General features: G+C 42.6%; 1 long non-coding RNA gene and 1 pseudogene across 1 annotated transcript; both read right to left on the bottom strand.

Moving 5' to 3' along the window:
* Positions 1–5,292: 5,292 nt before the first annotated feature.
* LOC123488884 lies at positions 5,293–7,706 on the bottom strand. Its single transcript, XR_006660321.1, has 3 exons — positions 7,542–7,706; positions 5,473–5,602; positions 5,293–5,326 (listed from the first exon to the last, which is right to left on the bottom strand). It is a non-coding gene; the product is annotated as an uncharacterized LOC123488884 (long non-coding RNA).
* A 7,576-nt stretch (positions 7,707–15,282) lies between these two features.
* LOC123488886 lies at positions 15,283–17,942 on the bottom strand (annotated as a pseudogene).
* Positions 17,943–19,619: the final 1,677 nt, after the last annotated feature.

Genomic DNA, 19,619 nt, shown 5'->3' with positions numbered 1-19,619 from the left:
GACTCCGCAGTGGGCATAGGTTCATCGGCTGGTTTCCCACACTGCCAGGAGATATGTCCCATCTCCCCACACCGGTAACACTGTCGAGTTTCCCCCTCCTGGTGTACTCTTCTTGGACCCGCCTGGTTTCTGGCTCCCCCTGGAGCCGGGATGAGTCCTGACGTGGCTGGGTTCGAGACCTTGGGGGTCCTTTGGACGGGTTCTTCCCATTTGTGGTGGGGCCGCACTCCTGGGGTCTTTCCGGAAGCATTCAGCATCTCCGCTGTGGCCTGGTACTTTTCCACAGCTTCCACGGTCAGATCAGCCGTGGTCAAGGCCTGTTGACTGATGAACCGTTTTGCCTCATAAGGCAGGGCGCGTAGGTAACGATCCACCACAACGGCCTCCACCACCGCGCTGCTGTATTCCTCTGCGGATCCAGCCATTTCCTTGCGGTCGGACAAGTTCATGCATCTGCGCCCGAGGAGGTTGGTCTGGTTGGAAGGTCCAGCTGTGAAAGCGCTGGGCCATACCAAACTTTGTGAGTCCATATCTGCTGAGGATCTCAGACTTCAGGGCATCATAGTCAGTAACCTGGTCAGGGCCCAGGTCCCGGACAGCATTCAGCGATTCCCCGGTTAGGAAGGGGGCTAACAGACCAACCCACTGTTGCTTGGGCCAGGCTTCCCTAGTGGCCGTGGCCTCAAATGCATGCAGGTATGCCTCAATGTCATCGGTAGCTCCCATCTTAGATATAAAGTCACTTGCCTTTATTGGGCGGGTATTTTGGACCACCCTCTGTCTCTGCAACTGCAATTCCTCTGCCTTCAGAAGGTTGGCTTTCTTTTGCTCCTCCAAGAGAGCCACGTTTACTTGCATCTGGGCTTGCTGGCCAGCAACAAGGGCTTTCAATATGTCCTCCATTTCAGTCGGGCGGGGAGCCTACGGCCAACTTGGAAAACTGGGTGATCAAACCTTCGGTATCCTCCTCTGACATGCACTATTAACGCTTGAGCGTGCCCGTATTCTCCACCATCTGTGATGTCACGAGAGGCTAACACAGCTTTCAGCGGGATTGCTCAAGTAGTGCAAGGAGACCAGGTTCAACCAAAACAAGGATTTTATTAAAGGTCTTGGGAAACTAACGAAAGTATAACACAATTCTGTTCTCTGGTGGCTCTTTAAGGGTTAACAGTTCAGGGATGTCTCTTCCACATCCAAAATCATAACTCTCCTCGCTCAAATAACTTTTCCCCAGTCTTACTGTATTCCACGTTGCAGCTAGTGGCCAACCCAGCAAAACGTCCTTCCAAATGTCCCACACGTATTTCCACAGGTGCATATATCCAAAGGTGAGTATTTCCCAAAGGTAAGTATCTCCAAATCCTTATATTCCCTCATGGAAGTGGACGTGCAGCACTCTTGTCCTCCAGAGAGCCCAGGTTGAGACTGTGTCTCTTCACCCCCCACACACTCCCTCAGTGTGTCTCTTCCCTTCCCAAACCTTCAGCTCATCAGCTCCTCATTTGTTTCAGCTGCGTGGGAAGATTGGCCATAGAGGGGGTGGAGTTCCCCGACCATACCAGCAGATGGAGCCATAGCTGTCTGGGTTTGCAGCCACCTCAGGGGGATGTACCGTCCCTCCAGGACACAGCCTCTCGTGACATCACAATATATACACACATGTTCTGAAAGGCCCCAGACGTGGGGAAAGCGTTACCGCGACAGGTACAGGTTGGCAAATAACTCGCAAGGTGGCTAAATGTTATACAGTTAATAAACTAGGATGCCTATCTTCAACGGATAGTACGAACATCCATCCATGCATGCTCTCCTGTCGGAGTTTGACAGCAGAACATCAAACACCATAAATACTTGAAGCAACCACATAAAAACTAACAACTAACTCCTCTCTTCTGGTGTGAACAATTCATTGCCAAAGACTTGGTCAACTTGTGATGCCCAAACCTGGCAGGCCTTTTTGTCTAAGCAGTATGGGTGCTGAGAACGCTGTTCGTGTTTTGGGGACGTCCAGCAGTCAGATGCCTCTTCGATCAAACCTTGCTCGCTCTATGGACAACTGCAGTAGGCTGACGGGGATCATGGGGCCGGGATGTCTAGCTGCTCTCTTGGCTGCTGGGCTGAACTTATCCTCTGGAGCAGAGGTAACTCTGGGTCTTCCATTCCTGTAGTGGTCCTCATGAGAGCCAGTTTCATCATAGCGCTTGATGGTTTTAGCAACTGCACTTGAAGAAACTTTCAAAGTTCTTGAAATGTTCTGTATTGGCTGACCTTCATGTCTTACAAAGTAATGATGGACTGTTGTTTGTCTTTGCTTATTTGAACTGTTCAACTGATTGGCTGAAACGCATTAAGAAGGAAAGAAATTCCACAAATTAACTTTTAAGAAGGCACACCTGTTAATTGAAATGCATTCCAGGTAACTACCTCACGAAGTTGGTTGAGAGAATGCCAAGAGTGTGCAATGCTGTCATTAAGGCAAAGGGTGGCTATTTGAAGAATCTCAAATATAAAATATATTTTGATTTGTTTAACACTTTTTTGCTTACTACATGATTCCATGTGTTATTTCATAGTTTTGATGTCTTCACTATTATTCTACAATGTAGAAAATAGTAAAAATAAAGAAAAACCCTTGAATGAGTAGGTGTTCTAAAACTTTTGACCGGTAGTGTATACTGTATATATTGAATAATAAAACAAAAATATTCTTTATAATACCGTTTCATAAAGCAAATAAGTAACATAGCTGTGGTAATTCATCAAGGACTGCATCAAACCCGTTACTCCTTCAGTCACGAGCTGGGCTGTGACACCACTAATTTGTCCAGATGCTTATGAATTCTTCAAATGGCCATTTGAAACTCTTCAAACTAGTTGCCTGTGTTTTCATTGTGAAATGCTCAAATAGATATCTATAGAAATACCCTAAAATAAAAGATGACATTCTGTATTGTTGCCTCATATTCATCATCTGTCTGTTTTATGTGCTCTCTCACCATCTAATGGCTGACTTGGCTGTCTCAGTGGCTGTAGGAAATCCAGAAGTATTGTTGCCGTAAGATATATTTTAAATCAACTTCAGTACATAAAATATTCACAAATGATTGTCTAACCATCAACAATAATAAAATAGTCACTATTTTACCTTCTGTTATCTTCAGGGAGGAAGTTGCTGGACAGACATTTGTGGACCAGGACCACAGAAGCTTGTTGCTTGCATGGAGCGCCTGTGTGCCCGACTGGACAAGTGCAGAGGTCCATGTCCACAGTATAGGTCTGGCCTGGTGTGGTGCCCTTCACCTTGCTTCTTCTCCCTCACCTAGGGACATTAGGGAAGAGATGATAGACAACTTATAATGCAAGCTATAAGATACAACAAATAATTAAAAGACCACATGATGGGTTTGTGTAATATTACAAACCTGTATTCATCACTATGTTACCTGCTCGATGTCAGATGGGTTGACGTTGCTCTCCTGGGCCAGAAAATGTGAGAGGTGGAACGTTTTCCAGCGGCCAAGAGCAACTTCAATTACCCCGCCTCATAGTAGGCCTCCAGGTGGCATGTCAGCAGGTCAAATAAGGCAGGGCGATTCAACGTTTTCGTAATCTGGAAGATTTTATCTTTAAGGACCCGCATTGCTGCCTCCACAAAGTTTTTTGTGTCGTTCCCTTGGGTTGGCAGCTCCTCCCGATAGTGGTGTGCCCAATACTCTCGACGACTGAACAGTCAATCGAAGTAGGCCATGATTTTCTTGTACCTGTAATTAGTGTAAAATATTTCATTGAACAATGTCTTGTACTATCACATATTGGTGACAAAATAAATGTATAAGGGAAAATGTATCCCAGATAACAACATATCCCAAACATGGACTGGGCAAATGTAAATTTAAAAAACACTAAAACTGATCAGCAAGTCCTGGTTTTATAAAAAAAAGTTACTGAGAATTAAGCATAAGTTAATGGATTTCACCTCATTATACTACTACACTAACCTGGTAACAACTGGGTTTTGTTTGCCTGCTGATAAAGGGGGCACAACCATCTCATCCCTGGCATACGTTTTCTTTTAGTGATTTATTTGACTTTTTACCCCTTTTTCGTGATATCCAATTGGTAGTTAGCCTGCCCCATCTCTTCAACTCCCGTACGGACTCGGAAGAGGCGAAGGTCGAGAGCCATGTGTCCTCGAAACACGACCCCGCCAAGCCGCACTGCTTCTTGTCACACTGCCCGCTTAACCCGGAGGATTGCAACCAACTGAAAGGAGCATACACTGCCACCTACTGTACTGATGTGAGGCCTCCCTATTAATCTACTTATATTACTATACAGTATCTAACCCTGTGTTTCCACCTATTGTTCTAGAGTGGAATTTATTACACTTTGTGACACAAAGAGAAGGGAAAAAGGACGGGGAAAAGGGAAGAAAAATTGCCCCTACCAACTACCCCTACACCCATTAAAACCTCACCACTATTTCACCACTTGGCCCTATCTGATCCTACACCAGGCCAGCAGCCTGGTAGGACGGGGACACTATCTTTCAACACGCATACTCTGTTTGGGACCTGACGTCCACATTGTGTTGAACAAAATAAATGGAGTTTATTCTTCTAATTTCTGGGATAGGGTAGGAGACCATAAATAGCAAGACACTAAACAAACAAGGTGTGTGTGTGTGTGTGTGTGTGTGTGGAGTGAGACCATGTGTGACGTGGACAGTGTTCCTGTCTTGACGGCTCATCGCAATATCAAATCAAATCACATTTTATTTGTCACATGCACCGAATACAACAGGTGTAGACCTTACTTACAAGCCCTTAACCAACAATGCAGTTCAAGAAATAGAGAAATAGAGTCACCTCTTTGGGCAAATAGTACCCTAGACTGTCCTGATCATCTTGTTGAGAATTCCAGATAATTCCTCCATCCAAGCAGAAATGTCCCATCCACATAGTAGGATTTTAGAAGTGCAGATAGACCAAAGCCCAGTCTATTTTACCGTTACTATAGTCAAGTCTGTGGGTTATGGTATTTTAATATAGATGTTACCATTTTTGTAATCAACTTAGTTAGCTAGTAAAAGGAACTTTTTTTTTTGTCTTTTAGATGGGCGGACCGGAAACCCAGTTACAAAACTCAGGTCTACAGCTGCCATTTTCTGGTAGGAAAGAGAAATGGCCCAGTATTTAGCATAAAAAGGTAGCTCATCCACCATCGCAGAAGAGGAAGATCATCCACCATGGCAGAAGAGGAAGATCATCCACCATGGCAGAAGAAGAAGATCATCCACCATGGCAGAAGAGGAAGATCCAGACTGTTGATTGGGAAACCAGAACAAACAATGAGACATTGGGTGTTGCGGGACCACTTGTCACATTGTCCAAGGTGGGTTTGTGTTATGATAAACAATGCGTTTTCTGTCCAGATAAAGATGGTGATACAGCATTGAAAAATACCCACCACTGACCAAATGTCACTTTGTTTTCCAGTCCAACAGGAGTGCATCCTCAGACCATCCGGTGCATGGACATCCTGTGCCAGTGTGATCCGAGCACGAGCTTCCAGTTGTGGAGACTACATCACATCGAGCCTGTGGACGGACAGGTCAGTAACTCATCAAATATGATACAATATTGTTTAAGACATTGGATTTGTAGATGCATCGAAATTTTGACTTTATGTTCCCTTTTCCCCTATGTTTTAGACATGAGTCATGACATGCGGAACATCAGGCTCACCCCACGAGAAGCAGTGCATGATCAACGTCACCCTCAGCAAGGAAATCTGCTGGAAGTGATGTCTTACCCCCAGAGTGAGAGAGAACCTCATTTAAACATCACAGATATAAATTCCCACTGTGCCCATGATCAAATGCAATGTGAATTGTGTTGTATTACTGAATGAAACTGAGGAGATGCACGCAGACCAGCATTTATGATTGAACTTACGTTAACTACATTACTTTAGTTGGCTGCTTTGAGCAAAACTTGAATGTAATATAACCTATTCTAGATGCCTATTGTTTGCGTATGATCTTTAATCATTGTTCACTTGTTTCTCAACAATGTCAGGTACAGGAAGGGATGACTGGGGCCTTCAGTAAGTAAGACACAGAGGGTAAGAAATTATTTGAACATCACAGATGTACATTTCCAGTGTGCCCATGATAAAGTACTACATTACTTTAGTTGGCTGCTTTGAGCAAAACTTGTATGTAATATAAGGCATTCAGTGAGCCTAGTGTGTGTATGTGGAATATTTTTGGACCATTGGCTTCCCTGAAAACAGGTACTAACAGGAGGAGCAATAGGAGTCTGCCAGAGGTCGTCACCCTGAATGGGGATGGAGGCTTTAGTGGTCCACACAACAAAGAAGTAGGTGTCCCTTCCAGTGATGTGGAGCTGCTCTTGGACCTCACGGAGGCTGTAAGACCCTCCCTCCTTGATATATAAATCCTTCGACATCCCTGCACCATAGGGACACTTGACCTCCACCACTGCTGTGGTGCCCACCAGACCATCCGGTGAAGCACCCAGGATCCCAGACCCCAAGACCCAAAACCCTGACTCCTGCACATTCATCCCTGTAGCCATTTTGAACGCCTTGACGTTCTCCTCTTCGTTATCTGGGCCCCACTTTACAGACAACACCCATCCAACGACTGAACACCTTGAAATGCATTCGTTGTAAGAAATGTGCTATATAAATAAAGTTTGATTTGATTTATGACATTACAGCTGTAGAATATTTAATTGCAGTTTTTCCATAAACTTTTAATTGTTAACTTGGGATTTTATCACTTGACGTATCAATTATATAGTGGAAACGATTCTTTAAACCAAGACTGTGTGAATGCATGTACCACTCCGAATAAATAAATACTGTGCCTTTGAAGATTTGTCTCAGGTCATGAAACTACAATGAATGTCAATAGATTTTTGGATTAATTCTCATCAATGACAACATTCTAGAACTGAGTTATCAATCATCAAAGTCTGATATCCAGGGTAATCTGGTTAATGATTATATAATTGATTAAGTGGCTCTTTCCTTGTAGAATGTTGGCAGCTGTATAAGACACACTGTATTGCTAAGATGCTCAAACATAGCATAACATAACAGTTGCCCCTCCCTATAGCTGCACTTCTCCACAAGGTCAGACTTCTAGTGGTCTTCTCCCCTTTTAATGCACTTGAAAAATGCACTTTAATGCATCCTTGAAAAATGCCATAAGGTCTGAAATATACACCAAAGTCGACATACTGTACAAACAATTATCTTGGCTAAGTAAAACAAAATGATTGTTTTGATATACTGCTCTGCTAACTAAAGTGTAGTCAGTGGCTAGCTAAGACAAAGGAAGGTGACAAAAATTAATGGATTGGGCTGGTGAATGGTAGCTGGTAGTGCCAACTAGAGATGATGTGCAGGAGCTTCCTGCAGGAATTTGTAGTCTTCTTGCTGAGGTCTTCTCTGTTGCTAATTAGCATTTTGAATTAAATTGAGGTGAATATATTGACAAAACTCACCTTGTCCGAGAGAGAATTACATGGCCATCAAAACGTCACGCCTGGGTAAACCTACACGAAACACAGACCTTATATGAAGTAGTTCTAAAATCCCAAACGCAAAAATGAATGGTAAACAAACGATTGGGAACATTACCGGGTTTTACCGCTAGGTTTCGTGGGTATTATGACGTGTCCACCATGCCAGACTATTTGCTAGGTTGCGCTCTGAAGTTGTTTCCATCCGGAATATTAACAAGGGGACACTATCTCTCCTCCACATTTACTGGATTGGTGGAACAGTGCAGAAGAGAAACTGCCCCCACAGTTTAAAAAAAATAAATATCGTCAAGACCAGAAGGTGGGGGATCTATATAGTTTCAGGGGTTTATTTTATGCCTGGCAACGTTATGCCAGCATTTTTTGTGATTGAATTGTAGGCTACCGGTAATTGCATTTACCCAATACCATTATGATTTTCCTGTGATGTTTTATTTACGTGTGTATTGATGAAAAAAACTAGCCATACACACTCAAATAATTAATACCACTCAAATGGGTAGTCCCTCTAAATAAATGCTATTAGCATATTCTTACAATGAAACAGATTATCTAGATGCCATGCCAAGGAGAGTGATTGACATGCATGATCATTTTTTTAAATCCAGAAATTACTTCACTTGTTATACTGTTAACTGTAGTCAGTTCTCTGCTGTAATGTCTGTCTGACTGATCATGTGACATTAAACTAAATCAAATCAAATTTTATTGGTCACATACACATGTTTAGCAGATGTAATTGCGGGTGTAGCGAAATGCTTGTGCTTCTAGCTCCAACAGTGCAGTACTATCTAACGAGTAATATCTAACAATTTCACAACATATACCCAATACACACAAATCTAAGTAAATAATGAATGAAGAATATATACATATATGGACGAGCGATGTCAGAGCGGGATGGACTAAAATACAGTAGAATAGTATAGAATACAGTATATACATATGAGATGAGTAATGCAAGATATGTAAACATTATTAAAGTGGCTAGTGTTCCATTTCTTAAAGTGGCCAGTGATTTCTAGTCTATGTCTATAGGCAGCAGCCTCTAATGTGCTAGTGATGGCTGTTTAACAGTCTGATGGCCTTGAGATAGAAGCTGTTTTTCAGTCTCTTGGTCCCAGCTTTGATGCACCTGTACTGACCTCGCCTTCTGGATGATAGTGGGGTGAACAGGCAGTGGCTCGGGTGGTTGATGTCCTTGATTATCTTTTTGGCCTTCCTGTGACGTCGGGTGCTGTAGGTGTCCTGGAGGGCGCGTAGTTTGCCCCCGGTAACGTGTTGTGCAGACCGCACCACCCTCTGGAGAGCCTTGCGGTTGCGGGTGGTGCAGTTGCCGTACCAGGCGGTGATACAGCCCGACAGGATGCTCTCAATTGTGCATCTGTAAAAGTTTGTGAGGGTTTTAGGTGCCAAGCCAAATTTCTTTAGCCTCCTGAGGTTGAAGAGGCTCTGTTGCGCCTTCTTCAGCACACTGTCTGTGTGGGTGGTCCATTTCAGTTTGTCAGTGATGTGTACGCCAAGGAACTTGAAGCTTTCCACCTTATCCACTGCAGGCCCGTCAATGTGGATAGGGGGGTGCACCTTCTGCTGTTTCCTGAAGTCCACGATCATCTCCTTTGTTTTGTTGACAGAGTGGCATTTTGTGGTAACTTGAAAAGGAATGTCCACACGTTTCAATGGTAATTGCCTTTACTTGTAAACTAGAAAATAAAGGTGTACAGCAACCATGTACAAACGGTAGAATACTGAGAGCGATATTGTGATGAGGTGGTGTTGAAGAATTCAGGCGCAGAAGGGTAAATCACAGAATAACAGGCTTTAATCTGCAAAATACAGGTTTACGCAGAAATGTGTCAAACACACTCCAGGGCACAAAACAGGCGCACTGGAAAATACAAGGCACACAGGAAAATACTCCCGTCGATACACAATACACAAGCTCCACCGAGCTTCACAAACCTCCACAATAAACAATCACCCACACGACAATAAATTTACCCCCAAGTAGGGAAAGGATGGCGGGGTTGAAAAGTAATAAAGGGGAGTATATATATAAAAAACATGGGGGATTGGAATGACAGACAATTACATTGATAGAAGTTACAATCTATCTGCAATATTAAGCTGATCTTTCCCCCAAAAAAAAGGAAGCAGAGGGAACACTTATACCATGACTAATGAGGAATAAGTACCAGGTGTGTGTGGATTGAAGACAAGAGCCAAATGGAGTGATGATAAATGGATCGGCAGTAGCTAGTAAGCCGGTGATGCCGAACGCCAAAACCTGCCCGAACAAGGAGGGGAGGCAGCCTCGGCTGAAGTCGTGACAGATATAGCCAACTTAACATGAGGAAGTGTCCCGTTTTACTGCCCCGACTCTGGGCAATGACATCACAGGAGGGTAAAGGTCACGGTCAATACCAATGTCCATAATAACAATGCTTACATGAATAGACATAATACTATATTGCAGTTAAGTACAATTCAGTAGGAATTATTTGTATAGTGTCCACCGTATAACACATTTGTACAATGACCAGAATAAACAATGTAGGCCCAGTTCAATCCATTCTTCCATTTGTTTGTAGAGAAAGTCAAGCTGCTTTTCACTGAAGTTAACTGAATCTGAGCATAAAATGGGCCAATCTTTCTCAAACCTTTCCCCTTTGACAGTGCAGGCAGCTGTACGCCTACCATCCCACTGCATTACTCCCTCTTATTGCTCAGAGAGAGGAAGAATGTATCTTTCTATAGGGTTTAAAACCCCTCCTTTGAAATTATTTTCTATTTACTGTAACGTTCATCTCGCTCATGAAAGCATTTTTGGTTGTATTCTGACACCTTCTGGACAACATGTATATTGCAGCCAATGAGTGAAACAGCATAAATGCCAGCTTCTACACAAACTCTAAGCTCTCTCATAGAAACATAAAAACAAACAAAAATACACCAAAAACTGTAATGGTGGTGCTGAGCAGGACAAACACAGGTCAGCACTGACAACTGAATACATGCAGAAAATAAAACATATATTAGGTCATGGGATAGTTCACCCAAATTACAAAATTACATATTGGTTTCCTTACCCTGTAAGCCAGGGGTTTCCCAACAATGTTGGCCCGTGACCCAATTTGGATTAAAAATAAATAAATGCGACCCCACCATGTGAAAAAAGTGATGTAATCAACAGCCAATGTTTACTTTTTTAATTTGGGCTATGACTGTCTATTACAAATCAGTCTGACAGTTCTTTTGACAGTATTTCCACCTGACAAATCAGTCTGACAGTACTTTTGACAGTATTTCCATCTGACAAATCAGTCTGACAGTACTTTTTACAGTATTTCAATCTGAAGGAAGTATGGCTTGAAGTGACTGAAATGCATCAGAAAGGTATTGGGAAGTTCAGAAGATCATCAGGCAATACTTTTGCATGATCTTTTGTGTAGGGAAAGAACATCATCATTGATGATGTTCTTTTTTCCCCCAGTCTGATTTAGTGCCTGGTCTTGTCCACTCTGGTTTGTGGGCATTGTAGAGGGAAAGATAATAGTATTTTGTAGCGTGAACGGTTCAAAGATAGAAACACATTTGTAGGAAGAAAACAGAAACCACTCTGTTTATTACAACGCATCTAAGCGTAACCCGGTTCTATGAACCAAGCCCAATTTATTTTATTTCAGAGTTTCTCCCGCTACCCTAATTTTCAAATTAGGTGACCCCACATGGGGCCACAACCCCTAGTTTGGGAAACACTGCTGGAATAAAACCAAAGCATGGCTTGCTGTCATACCTTGTCAAGTAGACTGATTACAGGGTAAGGGAAACAAATGTGTCATTTTGTAATTTGGTTGAACTATCCCTTTAAACAAAGCAACCTCCTGGACTTTACAATCTGATAAAAACGGTTAAAATAAAAACAAACAAATAACTAACTAATCCTTTATTAGTTGCACTATTGGAGAAGATGAGGGGATAATTCACTTGATACCCACCTCTGTTCAAACACTGTTAGTTTCATGCTTTGTTAAACGGGGTGATGTCGCGTTCACCAGATCACACCCACGCAGTTTAGCAGCCGGGCTGAGCTCCCTCCCACTGCCTGTGGTGCCGCCGCCTACAATCACTATTGCCATGGCAACACATCAGTGACTTCCAGTTTGGCAGGGAGGCCATCACACACGGGGCTGAGACTGGGAGGATGCGGAGGGAGGGATCTACACGTGTGGGTGTTCAGTGATGAGTTGACCTGATCTCAGGAGAAAATCTGTGCGTGTGTGTGAGAAAGAGGCGAGATGAGAGAGGCGGAGAGGGAGGAGAGAGAGCGAAAGAGAGAGATGTGAAGTATGAAAAGGACCTGCGTCAGAGTGAGCAGAGAGTCATCGGGCAGTTTCCGAATGTTTTCAATATGACGCTGATGCAAATGCATTACCCCAGACAGCGGTTCATCATCCCTTTCTTTTTTAAGAAGAGAAAGTGTTGACTGGACCACATTCAGTCTGTCTGTCTGCGCTCATTATACCTTATAAATACCAGCGTAGGTTCTCTGCCATACAACATTTTAACTGTAAAAAAATAAATAATAATAATTTTTATATATATATATATATATATATATATATATGTTTTTTCTTCTAAATGTTGTTATTTTATCGCAGGACATAATAATAATAATAATAATGGATGAATATAAAATATATTTTTTAAATCTGATAACATTCGAAAATATAACTTTCCTTCTTTCTGGATCAGACATTACATTGACATTTTAGTCATTTAGCAGACGCTCTTATCCGAGCGACTTACAGTTGTGAGTGCATACATTTTTCATACTGGCCCCCCATGGGTATCCGAACCCCACAACCCTGGCGTTGCAAGCGCCATGCTCTACCAACTGAGCTACACGCTATATATATATATACCATGAATGAGAAAAACAACCACCATAAAAATAAAGTTTAATTATGTTTATGTGCTGTATAACAAATAAAATATATTAGTGTTTAAAAAACAGGTGCATATCTACTGTGTAGGCAAGCCTAGACTAACTTCGATCACTTACGATAACAAGTGATAAGAACATGAATCAATGTACAATTAACATCTTGACTATCTATCACACTGCTGGACATGCATTGGTCTGTGAACATTATACTGAAGGCACTGATTAAACTAAACCAGTACAGAGGACAGGAGAAGTAACCTAGCACAGAATAGAACAGACAGTGGGCCCAGAAAGTATGTACTTAGTACTTAAACAGTACTTACAAAAGTATTGCATTTGTTGCAGTCTTAATAAGCTAGAGAGAGACTATAATTACAAAACTGTTGTGACTGCGGGGACCCCAAAAAAGACCAACAGACTCTAGAGCAAGACAGATTTACACATTGGAAACACAACATTAAACAACCATTAAACAACCATCTGAGAGCTAACTCTAACATACGAACATCTTGAATTATACATTGGTGGTCACAGTTGAAACACTGGTAGGATCTAAGACTACTAGGCTAAGTAACATTAACATCTTATGATACCAGACACTTGTTTTCTCTAACAACAGTTATTCGGTTTTTGCTCTACACACATAAACACTGTATTGAGATTGACACCAACACTACACCGACAAAACCCCTGCTTTTGGGATTAGGCTAATATTATTGTAATACTACAGGCCGAATTGGCCCTGTCAATCCTACAGTGAGAAATGTATTAAAACACAACTTTCTGGAGTGCAACAATATAACAGATAGTGATAGGGGTAAAAATCGATACAGTTACATATCGGGATATTCTTTTTGACAATATATCGCAACATTATCTTGCACAATATCGCAATATTGTTTTTGTGCTCGTTAGCTGTATCGCAATATTATTTTGTGCTCGTTAACTGTACCTGTGCAAAAACTCCGTATTATTCCTTCTACAGCTTGTTATCCATCTTCCTTTTTAAATGGTGTAGCCAACATGCTTTTAGCACTTTTATTCACATGACTGATCAAAACACCTTTTTTCATGGCTCTCTCTTAACCCTCTCCAGCAGACATGGTGAGCAATATGTTTGGAACATTGAATTGCAATAGAATTGCAGTATCGAATCACAATACATATCGTATCGGCACCAAAGTATCATGATAATATTGTATCTTGAGGTCCTTGGCATTCCCAGCCTAATAACAGACCAGGGGGCCCTTCTCAATAAAATGAGTAACTCAATTAATGTGTTGAGGTTCAAATGTGCATTCTTACAGTAAAGGATCGAGCAACCATGTGTTTGAGCAGACTCATCCAGAAACTCCGATTTGATTGACATACTGTAGGCCCCATCCCATGTCTAGGCCAACCCAGGGGCAGACTGGCCATCTGGCATTTGGGCAAATGCCAGGAGGGCTGGTCTTTTTTTGTTGCACAATTATCATGATCTGGCTATTAATGGGGGCCTCAACGGAAAAAATGGGCCGGTATGGGGACCTTGAGGATAGAAATGGGCCAGTGTTGGGGCCTCCAAAGTAAGAAAATGCCAAGGCTGATTTCTGGTCCCAGTCCGTCCCTGGGCCGACCTATCCCATAACACTGATCTGAACTCTAACTGGAGTTCTATACACAAAAACATTCTGCAGCCTCAGTGTAATTTACAGTACCACTCATAAATACATACAGTACATACATTAGCAGGAAGCGAAACTATAATTTCTCCTCTACAGATAGCTCTTTCTTTTCACCTCTGATTAAAACAGAATCCTACTGTATTCTTTATAGTACATCAGTTGCCCACCAATTGAACACAACAAGCCAAAAATAGCTTGGGGTAAAAAGAATACAACAAATGTTATTCGTTGTTCTTTTTCGTATAGCCTGATCCACCATCCTGACCGCTGCGCTCTCGTTTCACTTAACTTCATTCAAATTCATGTAGCGAAACAGAATGTAAGCTCAGGAGATCAGGATGGTCATTCAAGACTACTTTTCGTACCCATCATTCTTAAATAACATAATGTACAATCGATCAATAAATACATAAAGACCTTTACAGCATGAAAGGTATCCTGTGAAAGGACATCCCTGTCCTGTTCAGTTTTCCCCCAAGACTGAATCTATGCTCTAGTCTAGACGCTTTGGCAAAAACCTTAGACAAAATTAAAGAAAATAAATGCTATTTTTTGAGGCAACGTTGGTTGTTAAGGCTCTACTGTGGCTGTGCTTGCTTTAGTATCCATTGATTTGACTGAGATAGATGCTTACTGTAAATAGTGTAAATGATGACTAAAACCGGAAAGGGAAACAGACAAAGGATGGGAGGCACTATGTGGAATCCTCTGTTTCTGATTTGATGGTCTTCCTGTCAGTGTGGTTGGCCGCTTGATGTGGGATCCATTCTCTAAGGTAAAATGCAACACAAAGAAAATATAATCAGATTAAAACATACCATGTATTTTTCTGATCATATACACTCATACTGTAGCTTGAATGTAGGCAAGGTATGTCGTGCAACAGACCCTTACTAATACTCGCTGTTTGTAGTGTGTATGTATATTAATACACGATTACACATATGTGACTCAAGAGTGAACATACATTTGCATGAGTGGTGCTGTACCTGTTGCTGGTGTTTTGGCCTCATCTGTGTTATGGTTGTTATGGTAACGTTTGAGCTCTTGACTAGCTGCTTCCCCAGGAAGCTCCCCCTCTGCCACACTCTTACATGGCCACCCGCAAGTTCATTGGTCGCTCGTCTGAAAACACACATAAACACACAGACAAACAAACATTAGGGCATGAATAAACCATTGGGATACACACTGCCATAATACAGGATACATTCCATTGGCACTGCTGTTACTGTATCATTCAAGAAGCTGCTTAGATGACACAGAAAACGACATTAACATTCTGCCTCTCAAAATCTTGAGATCTGATGCGCATTTTGCTGTGGGCCCAAGTTTATACGCCACTTTCGGTGCCCAAAAAACTTTTATACTCTTCTTCTTATTCAACTTGAATAAGGTGCTTTTAATAGCTTATGAAGGAGACAGAGATGAGAGAGAGAGATAGAGAGAGAGAGAGAGAGAGAGAGAGAGAGAGAGAGAGAGAGAGAGAGAGAGGGACGCCCTGGGCAGCAACATGGCGGAGGAGGTAAACAGCGTGGGAGAGTTAATGACAGGAGCAGAGAGAGGAGTAATTATGGGTAACATGAATATAATGAGCTGTCAGGAGCATGGGCCGTGAGAGAGAGAAAAGGATGAGTGAGAAAAGGATGAAAATGGGATGAGTCCCTGAGGGATGGCTAAGGCTTGGGTACAGTTATGATTCCTCCTCACTTTGAGAAGTGTGAAAAAAAATATCAACTGATTCCCTGACTTATAAGATAAGATTTGAAGGCTGGAAATGGTGGTTCCCATAGCTGTGAATTTGGAGCATGAGTATAACACTCATGTAGGAGCATACTACAAAGAGAGTTGCAGAAGACAGACAGTATCATCACCTTGGTGCTCTGTGCTTTTGTCTACCGCGTGTCGTTGCTTCCTGGAGGCTCCACTGAGGTACTTCAAACCCCTGCAGGTATCCTCGTCCAGCATTAACCTCTCCTTCCGCCTTGCCCTCATGGAGATCTCCATCTGTCTGCTAACAAGTCCAACTGCACCTGTTAAAACACAATACATTTACAGTTCGTTATCAACTGCTCCTACTCTTTTCTGCTACTACATAACGTAACGTTGTAGTTCAAAAACATGCCTCCAAAAAATATTCAAATACGTGTCTCCTGTAATGTTCACATATTATATATAATCCACTTTTCCAAGCATGTTACCTGAAGGTTTCTCCCAACTACTCTCCTCTCCTTTGGACCTTGGCGCCCAGGCTAGCTGTTCCCTCAGTATGCCCTGTCTCATGTGGATGGCCTGCAGAGCCTCCTGATTCAAAGGTTCTCCTCTGTCTTTTTCTTTTAGGCGCTCATCTCTGTCTCCACTGCCGACCTAAGTGGAGAAGACAATACATTATCTTCAGTTTGTTTGCAGAGAAACATTGAAAGATATGCAAAGCATAGTCTGAACATTACATTAATGATACCATCGATAATTTACATACCAAAAATCTGTCTCCGTAAAATTTAACACATTACAGTCATTCGTTACATATAATAACCATGAGGAGAAAATGTATTTAGCATTAAATAATCACCCATGCTTACCAACTTCCTTTACATTCTCTCTCAAGGTTCGTAGTATCTCTTCTTGCTGGTCTTTTATTTTATCACCTCTGAATCTGCCTGGCCAACCAACCTCTCTCTACTCATAGTACCATGTCTCTCATACACAGCTGGGCTGCTGCTTCGTTCACTGTCAGCTGAAAGACAGAACACAGATGATAATAAGTCATGTTGTCAATTATAACTGGAGATACACCAATTCTGTCAGTGAACTCTTCAGTTGTAACTTCTACCACTACCGACCTACTTTTAGACAGCTAAGCAAGCACACACATTTTCTTCAGGTGATTTACCTTTTTGTAGTTTTCGCCTCTTATTTGTGGAACTATTTTCACTATATTCACTGCCACTAGCATACTCTTACTGCAAAAATCCCATCTCTTATCCCTACCTCATACGTCAGTTGTTTCCGTCCCTCCTCTTTGAGTCGCTCCTAACCTATACTTCCTGATCTCCTCCTCTCTCCTTGATCATCATCACTCATATCAAAGATGTGGCTAATCATCTTGGCAAGTTTCTTATTGGTCTTCACTGCTCTTTGCGTCCGCGGGGGTCGCTCTTACTGGCAGGCCGGGGTCATCCGGTCCACACACTCCAGGACACTGCAAAGCTGCAGCGTCAAGTGCCTCCAGACCCTCTCGGGGGGATGCGACTCGACGGAGAGAGGCTCTGTTCGCTGTCGTTACTGTGACCCGACCACGCCCCTCGCTGCCCGCTCTGCAGCGGAGATCCCCCTACACTCTGTCCTTGGCCACTTCCAGCTTTCCTGGTTCCAACATTCGCACCTATTTGGGTACTCTGCCATGGTCTCGCCACGGGCCCTGCTGTTACCCCCTCGCTCCCGGCGCTGACTGGTGTGGGTGACCCCTCGGGTAACTTATAGACTGGTATACTACACACCGTACAGATTCGCTGATTAAACAACGTTGGATTTACCCAGTCTCCGCAGGATTTCTGAGCCTCCCGACGTGCAGGGGGCTTGCTGCCATGCCCACCAAAGCCATAATCTCTAGGAATTCCTCCTCCCGGCCTCACAGATCTGCTGCACTCTCTCCTCCCTGCTGGATGGCCTCGTAGTAGTACAGCAGGTTGGCCCTCTGGTTCGGTAGAGCTGCACTCCCCCAGAGTTCTGGGCAACGCCCGCCGCCATGCCTGGGAGAGAAACACAAGACGGGTTAGGCAAGAGGTTCTGCCCACCGAGGTGTTGGTGTGTGTGTGTGTGCATGCTGTGTTTTGGGGGTGTGGGGGTTGTGTGTGTGTCTGTCTGTGTGTGTGTATGTGTGTGTGTGTGTGTGTGTTTTTGTGTGTACTATTGTATTGGGAAGAGGCCCTCCCTCCACTCTGTCTGAGTTTCCTTTGTAGTTATGCATACTAGGGCTGCAGAAGGGAGGGGTGGCCGTTCAGCAGTTAGAGTCCTGTTAGTTGCTGATGGCCACATGCACACTCCTCCTTTGCAGCATGTCTAGCTGGCTCTCTCTCTCACACCGGCTCCACTTGCTTTAGCCATGGATTTTAACTACCCATTTTTCTTTGAGACTATGTCACAAATATTCAATATTGCTAACACCTTTAGTTATCTGAATAATATAATTTGATTGTTTATCATCAATGTGCATTCAGAGAGTGTTTGCAAACAACTTCACAAACACCCACCTGCTAATCCACTATTCCTCAGTTCATGATAGGTCTGCACTTGCAGTCCTACAACTACTTATAACCACTGCTGTCAAAACCTCAGGGCAAAATGCAAAGCAACTTGATTAACTCAACCTTCCACAGACCAGTGCAAATCAAAGGCACTCAAGACATCCCAATCACATAGGCAAATCAAAGTCAATATGATCATGAATATTTGCACAAATCAACCAAAGCTAAATAAAAATAAAAATACATTCGTTTTAAAACACACAAAAAATAAAAGTAAATGCAAAATCAGTAAAAACAGCACCAGATTCAATGTAACTCAAAACCGGTCTTGCAAGTAAATCCACATCAGGAAGATGAGTAAACATACCAATTGTCGGCAATAATAGAACAGTGCTGCAACATTGTATCAAGGCTACAACTTGTTACATTATTGTCATAGCCCAATAACTTCTTCCAACGATGTATTATAATTGTTACATCTGTATGTCCCCTTGTTTCCGCTTTTTCTAATTATTACAATGTATCAGCTACAATTAAGCCTAACTCCATACTGTAACTGAAAAACTTTTTACAAAAATCCTATCCACGCGCTCTCATTTCCTAATAAACCGCTCTCTGGCCTAAAATCCTCGCGTTCTTCACAACTTTACCTTCCCTTCTTCCCCTCCTTGAATAAAATAGATTGTTTTCTTTAATTGATCTCTTTTACTACCTCCTCCCCGGCTATTGCGATTGGATATTCCGCGGTTGCTACAGTGCTCACTCCCACGCGCCTGCCGTACGCAAATCCTGGCGTGGGCGGACGGGGGCGTGGGAGGCTTCTGCATGGAATACCAAGCACCATATCTCAGCAGCGGCAGGGCCACCGTCGTCACTGGGACTGTGTGGAGGTCGAGTAGAGTAACCCTAAAACGTCCTATAGGCTATATGCCTGTACAAAGTGAAACTATTACATTCAATAACTAAAAGGATTAGCTCAAATCATCTATGATTAATTATGTTCTTTATCTTTTAATTTCTTCACTCTTTGGATAACACTTTGTATATGCAAATTTGTGTTTCTATGCAAACATTTATTTTCAGTCTCTTGCCATCCTTAGTGTCTCCTTGTGTCTTACACATTACTCTCCGAATTGAGGCAGTAGGGAATATAGGCAGAGAGGAAGGTGGACTTTGTCCT

The sequence above is a fragment of the Coregonus clupeaformis genome, unplaced genomic scaffold (assembly GCF_020615455.1).
Source record: "Coregonus clupeaformis isolate EN_2021a unplaced genomic scaffold, ASM2061545v1 scaf2540, whole genome shotgun sequence".
NCBI classification, from domain to species: domain Eukaryota; kingdom Metazoa; phylum Chordata; class Actinopteri; order Salmoniformes; family Salmonidae; genus Coregonus; species Coregonus clupeaformis.
The sequence above is the reverse complement of the archived record's forward strand: the minus strand, read 5'-3'. Positions and strand labels throughout refer to the sequence as shown.